We start from the raw sequence: 6,071 nt of genomic DNA, 5'->3' as shown, positions 1-6,071 counted from the left end.
GATGGAATCCATCCAGCCTGGGACAAACAAGAGAAAAGATGTCTTTTCATGGCATCTTCTAGGGTACATAAAAATCTAAAGGAGAGACACAGAAACTAGACAGAGGGACAGATAGAATCCATTTATGATATCTGTGTGAAATGATGAAACCTTCTATTCCAAAAATGGTTCAGGGGCACAGATTGCCATATAACCCTTGAGTAGTGTTTAGAAGTAAGGAGAAGTTTATTATATACAGTGAATAAACAACAAGAACCTATTGTATAGCACAGGGAACTATATTCAATATCCTATGATAAACCATAATGGAAAAGAATACAAAAATAAATGTATATATATATGTATACTGAATCACTTTGCTATACAGCAGAAATTAACATTGTAAATCAACTATACTTCAAGGAAAAAATATATATAAAAGAAAGATGACTGATAGTAGATGGTAAAAACAAACAAACAAAAAGAAGGAGAAGGAAGTAGTATTACTATGTATACTCCTTCTCATCCTGCAGGCCCCCAACCGACCCACACACAATTTTTGTCAGGGTTCAGGTAACTACAGATCCTGTTGTGGTTCTAATGGAAAAAAGCACAAACTCAAGGTTTGGAGAAAGATTTGATTCTGGCATCTAGTAAGAAGGCTACATGCAGGAACGAAGCCATGTGAGCACACACAAGCCAAAGCTGGGTGACCACATTCCTAATCCTTGACTACATTTCCAATTTTGCTGTCATGGAGCTATTTAATAAAAGCAAAGGATCCTGGTAGATTAAGTATGTAATCTACATTTATATCTACTAAAAGAAAAAGAAAAAAATTAGACAATGTATTTTCTTTAGGTACGTTAAGTTACCAGGCAAGTCAATCAAGGCAAAATATTATAGAACTGCTAAACTTCAAGTGCTATTTGTAAAGTGTGTTGACAGTCTCTGCTGAAACAGGTCACACTATTTGTCTAGAAGAAATAAAACACGTGTCTGTCAGTTTGTAGAAATGTCAGCCTTTTCTCTGTCTATATAATATGTAGATCTATTTGTTATAGGGGATAGTTTCTTCTTCAAGATCTTATTAAAAATATAGAGCCTTGCCCCTCCTCTCTCAAATACTACTGAGTTAGAATCTATGAGATTGGGGCCATATCTATTTTTAACAAGCTCTCCAGGTCTTTATGATACATCTTAGTTTGAGAACTATTCTTCTAGACACGATTAACAAAACCAATAAGACTAAATACTTTCCGTGGAAAAGGTTTAAAGGCAATCAAGGGTGAAAAAGTGGAACAACAGGTCAAATTTAATAGCCACTTAGCTGGAGGACTGGCAGATCACCAGTGAGATTCCCACTTTATAATACCATTGGTACAGGGAATAATTTTTTAATGAGTCATATTACCATAGAGGGCAACCTGATAAAATCTCTGTGAAAGAATGGAAATTCTCAAAATGTAAACAGTAGTATTTATTAAACCAGGAGTTGCTTATTGAGTACCAACTACATGCCAGGTGCTATAAATAGGCACTAGAATTACAGAGAAAAATGTTTTCCCTTAAGAAGCACTTAGTATAATAAATTGACTCCTAGACTTCAGTAGGAATAAAAATCACCCTGGGTACTTGTTAAGAATACAGATGCTCGGTATCTGATTATGAAGCACATTGGTCTAATTAGTAAGTAAGAAAGTAAACAGACATTTATAATACACGTGGTAAGTTTTAAGAGATATACAAAAATCTTATTGGATCACTGATCTAGATCAAGAGGGAAGGGTAAATGTCAGGGATAGGTTTTTATAAAAAGATCCCAACTTGAATTCCTGAATAAAAACTAGTAGTTTTCTAGATGAAGAAAGGTGGTGAAGAGCATGAAAAATGGCATTGAATTATGAGAAAGTGTGGCATATATGAGGAACCAAGGAAAGTTTCTTACATCTGGAATTTAGGAGTTAAGAGTGAGGCACAGGGGAAATGTGATTGGAGAAGTAAGCAGGACTAGATCATGAAGAGTCTTGTATCCTAAGCTGAAAAGTTTTATTTTCATCCACAGATAAGTGGTGAATCATTGAAGTAGAAGGTAACTCCCTCTGAATTGGGTTTTAGAAGAAGCATTCTCATAGTCCTGAATGAAGGGGTTGAGTGGGGTAGTGGTGGGGAAAGAAAGGGAGACTGGCAGGAAGGCCAGTTAGAAGGTTACCTGATAATTCAAACAAGAAACGTGAAATGCCTGCTTTAAGGAGTGTTGCTGGGAGCGGAACATGTTAAAGTGATTAGATTGATGGGATGAGAGGAAGGTAGAGTGAAGGATGACTTCTAGGTTTTGTTTTGAGTCCATTCATCTCATCTCCTTGGTAAGAGTGCTTCTTCTTTTTAATTGGGAAGACTTTCCCTTTGGAATCTTAGTATTTTGTACTTTAAGTAACTAATGTCATTTGCTAGGGCTGGTTATGTTCCAAATGCTACCATGACAAACACATTATCTCCCTACAGAAGATGCTGTCAATGCCCTGCCCATATCCTCTCAGCCCCCTCCAGAGGTTCTGTAGTCTTCATTGACAGTTCCTGGAAAAATCCAAAGCTTCTTACTTCAAGCCCTGAAACTTTCTCTGTGAGGGCTTTCTCTGACCCTGGAGTGTGCCTGACCTGTGCTCAGGGTAAGCCAGAAGTGTATAACAGTTAATACCCCAGGGGCAGCCCTCAATCAGTGGGGAATAGAGGTCATGGATAACTATCCTTCCAAGTTTCCTAGCCCATTAGTGGAGGATTCCCCAGTAGGATTCCCTTCCTTGTCTCACTTTATCACACCCTCACCATGTTTCCTGGGATCACCTCCCAAATAAACTACTCGAACCCAAATCCTTGTCTAAGAGATCGCTCTGGAGGAAACCCAAACCAAGGTATTCAATTCTCAACGAACTCAATGAGAGTGGTAGAAATTATTCTTATCACTGTTTTATATATGTGCAATCTAATGCTTGGAGAAGTTAAATAAATTGTTCTTATCACTTAGCTTGTAAATGCTAGAGCCTGGATTCAAATCCAAAGCCTGTGATCTTAATACTATGCTATACTGCCAGTCTCAAATTCCAAGATGTAAACCAGGCATCACTAACTTGGAGTGAAAGCCAGAGGCAGCCTGTCAGTCTCTTTCGAGCAATATTGAGACTGATTATTATTTTCAGATTCTGATCCTTATTATTATAAAGGTTGAGCCTGAGACTTGGCTGCCAGCATATGTTTCCTCTTTTCATGTCCACTTTAGAAGGTTGAAAATTCATTATGTAGTTTCTTCCTCTTACTGAGAATGGTAGTCATGTAGAATTTAGAAGCTGAGCCGATCCCTTTTGAATGAGGTAAATATAATAATGTAATGGCAGAAAGTGGTATGATACATCAACTATTCTTAACCCTTCATTCTTCTTTCAGATTCCCCTAGCACTTTCATGGTTTAATTCCTGGTTAAAAATTTTAAGTGGAAGTGAATGATGAAAGGAAAAGGCAGCTGCTACTTGAGGTCATTAAAAATAATATATCCAGAACTCAACTCATATTTTCCTCTCCTTGCCTATAATGAAAATAACTCACATTGAAGGGAAGTATGGAGGAAGAATATCAAAAATCGGAAGATCTAATTTCAGTTCCTTCACCAATTAAGCAAATGTGGCATTAAGCAAATCACCTAGCTTTTCAAAATCTTGGTTGTTATCTGTGAAAAGAAGGGCTTCAAGTACAGATTACCTGTAAGTTCCTTTCTAGTATTAACATTTCTGTGATTCCATCCAATCCTGATGGAATACTACAGTTACTGGAATGAAGGAGTCTCAGCTTTAAATATACTAGTCTGCCATCCTAGTCCCTTCACGTGTTTTGTACTTTCCTAAATGCATGCATTTTTCCTTTGATTTTCCTTCCATCTGAAATGCTTTTGACTCTCATAAAATTTCAACCCAACTTTAAAATTCTTTGCCTTAATGATTGTAGAAATTATTGTGCCCTCCTCTGAATCATCAAGCATTTATTATTATACCACTCATTCATATGGCACTTAACATTTATAGCACAAGAAAACTCTGCAAGAGACATTACAATAGGCACAGAGTACAGGATTAATGGCTAGACGAGTGGTTTGGACTGTAGTTCTCAACATGTGGTGGACAAATCACATTGTTTCTATGACTATATTCCTTTCTCTCTCACTGATCAGACCCACACTAGTGTGTCATAACACTCCAAGTTGAGTATAATTAGTATATAAATGAACTCAAATAATTATACAGGCCATAATGCACAAAGTGAAGCAGTTCATTTGCAATAAAACGAGTGAAGGGGATTCCGGCATAAAAGAGCTCAAGTCCCACAGAAACGGGGCAGCAGTACCTTGGCTGTGAGCGGGGGCAGCACCTGTAATGCTAAATCTTCGATTCTTTAAGACAAGCTAGAAATTGCAAATTTTTGTTCCTTGTTCCTGGTTTATAAATATTCGTAGCAAAATCAAACATTTTAAACATACCTTCTGTAGGTCTTACTAAGCTAGTAGGTGGTCTCTGGTCATCTCTTCCTTAGCCCATTACTTCCTCACTCTGGCTTTTCCAGGGAGATTACTCACCCAGAAGTTACCAGTTACCAGATTTGTGACCCAAGAAAAATAACTTAACATGTCCTAGCATTCATTTTGTGTGTGTGTGTGTATGGCACTGACCTCACAGGATGTATGAGCAGTAAATGAGAAAACACCTGTAAGACATAGCACACAGAAATAAGCATTCCATGAATGTTTGTTCCTACTATGCTTGAATCATGCTACAGTCTGTCCTCCTCCATCAACATGGTATAGCCATCTCTGTCAGTGCACAATCTCCCCCTTTCACCTGCCAAGTTTTAACTCTTTTGAATAAGGTCTTTCTCAAGTTGTGTGTAAGTTTTTTGATGGTAAAGGCTATCCTTGTTCTTCCCCCACACTTAAAAAATCTTTTTATTCTGGAAAATTTCAGTCATACACAAATGTAGAAAAATAGTACTATAATCAACCCCTGAGTTGATTATCCTCACAATTTTCAACATGTGGCTAATTTTGTTTCATCCACACCCTCATCAAATCCCTACTCTCCTACCCTACGCACATACTGGATTATTTTGAAGCCAACTGTAGACATCACATCATCTCATTTGTAAATACTTTAAAATTTATACAGTGTCCTAAGGAATGTATGAAAAACAGTGGTTTTGTGGGAAGGTTCTTAGTGATGATAGGGAGGGGAAGGGCAAGCAAGAAGGGATGGTCTCATAATAGAGTCAGGTTAAAGGAAGAAATTCTTTCTCCAATTATCAGGTAAACCTATGTATATAAGTAGTTTTCTTTCTACCTTATAGTTCTCTTACTTAGGAGAAAATTTCAGAATACATTTTGCATAAATCTTGATCAACAATAGAAATGCTATACCTATTTTAAATTAATCCAGTCTGGCTTCCAACAACAACCTTTCACTAAATGTGCTCTTGCTGAAGTTACCAATATTGCCAAGTCCAACTGAGTTGACCACTTCCTCCTATTTGGCTTTGAGCACAACATTTTCTCCTGGTTTTCTTTCTTTCTTATATTGACCATTCCATTTCACATGCCCAGGATTTCATCTTGAATTTTATTTTTTTTAACACACGCTACTTTTTCTAGTTGATTTTATCTAGTTATATAGCTTTACCATTTAAATACTGATGACTCAAATTTATTCTTAGCCTTCACTTTTTTCTGAAGCATCATACACCCACACACGTGTTTATACAAAGGTTCATACATTTTAGAATAAATTTTAATGATATAAAGAATATGTTGCACAAAGCTGTAAATATTAGTAAAAATAGAAAATATTCTTTATTATAAATTCCATATAGTATATCAATTATTGCGGAATTCCCTCATTGATTTTTGTCAAAACCTTGTGTCTGTATTCAAGCTGTGGTTGCAACTGATAAAACAAATGTAGTTGCAATATGAATGTTCATTAATTCTTTTCATTATGTCGATAAGTAAGACAACACTAGCCAGCTCTAGTACTCCACTAATATTAGAATTCTCTCTG

Source organism: Phocoena phocoena, chromosome 3 (assembly GCF_963924675.1).
Source record: "Phocoena phocoena chromosome 3, mPhoPho1.1, whole genome shotgun sequence".
Taxonomy (NCBI): Eukaryota; Metazoa; Chordata; class Mammalia; order Artiodactyla; family Phocoenidae; genus Phocoena; species Phocoena phocoena.
This window is presented reverse-complemented; position numbering follows the sequence as displayed.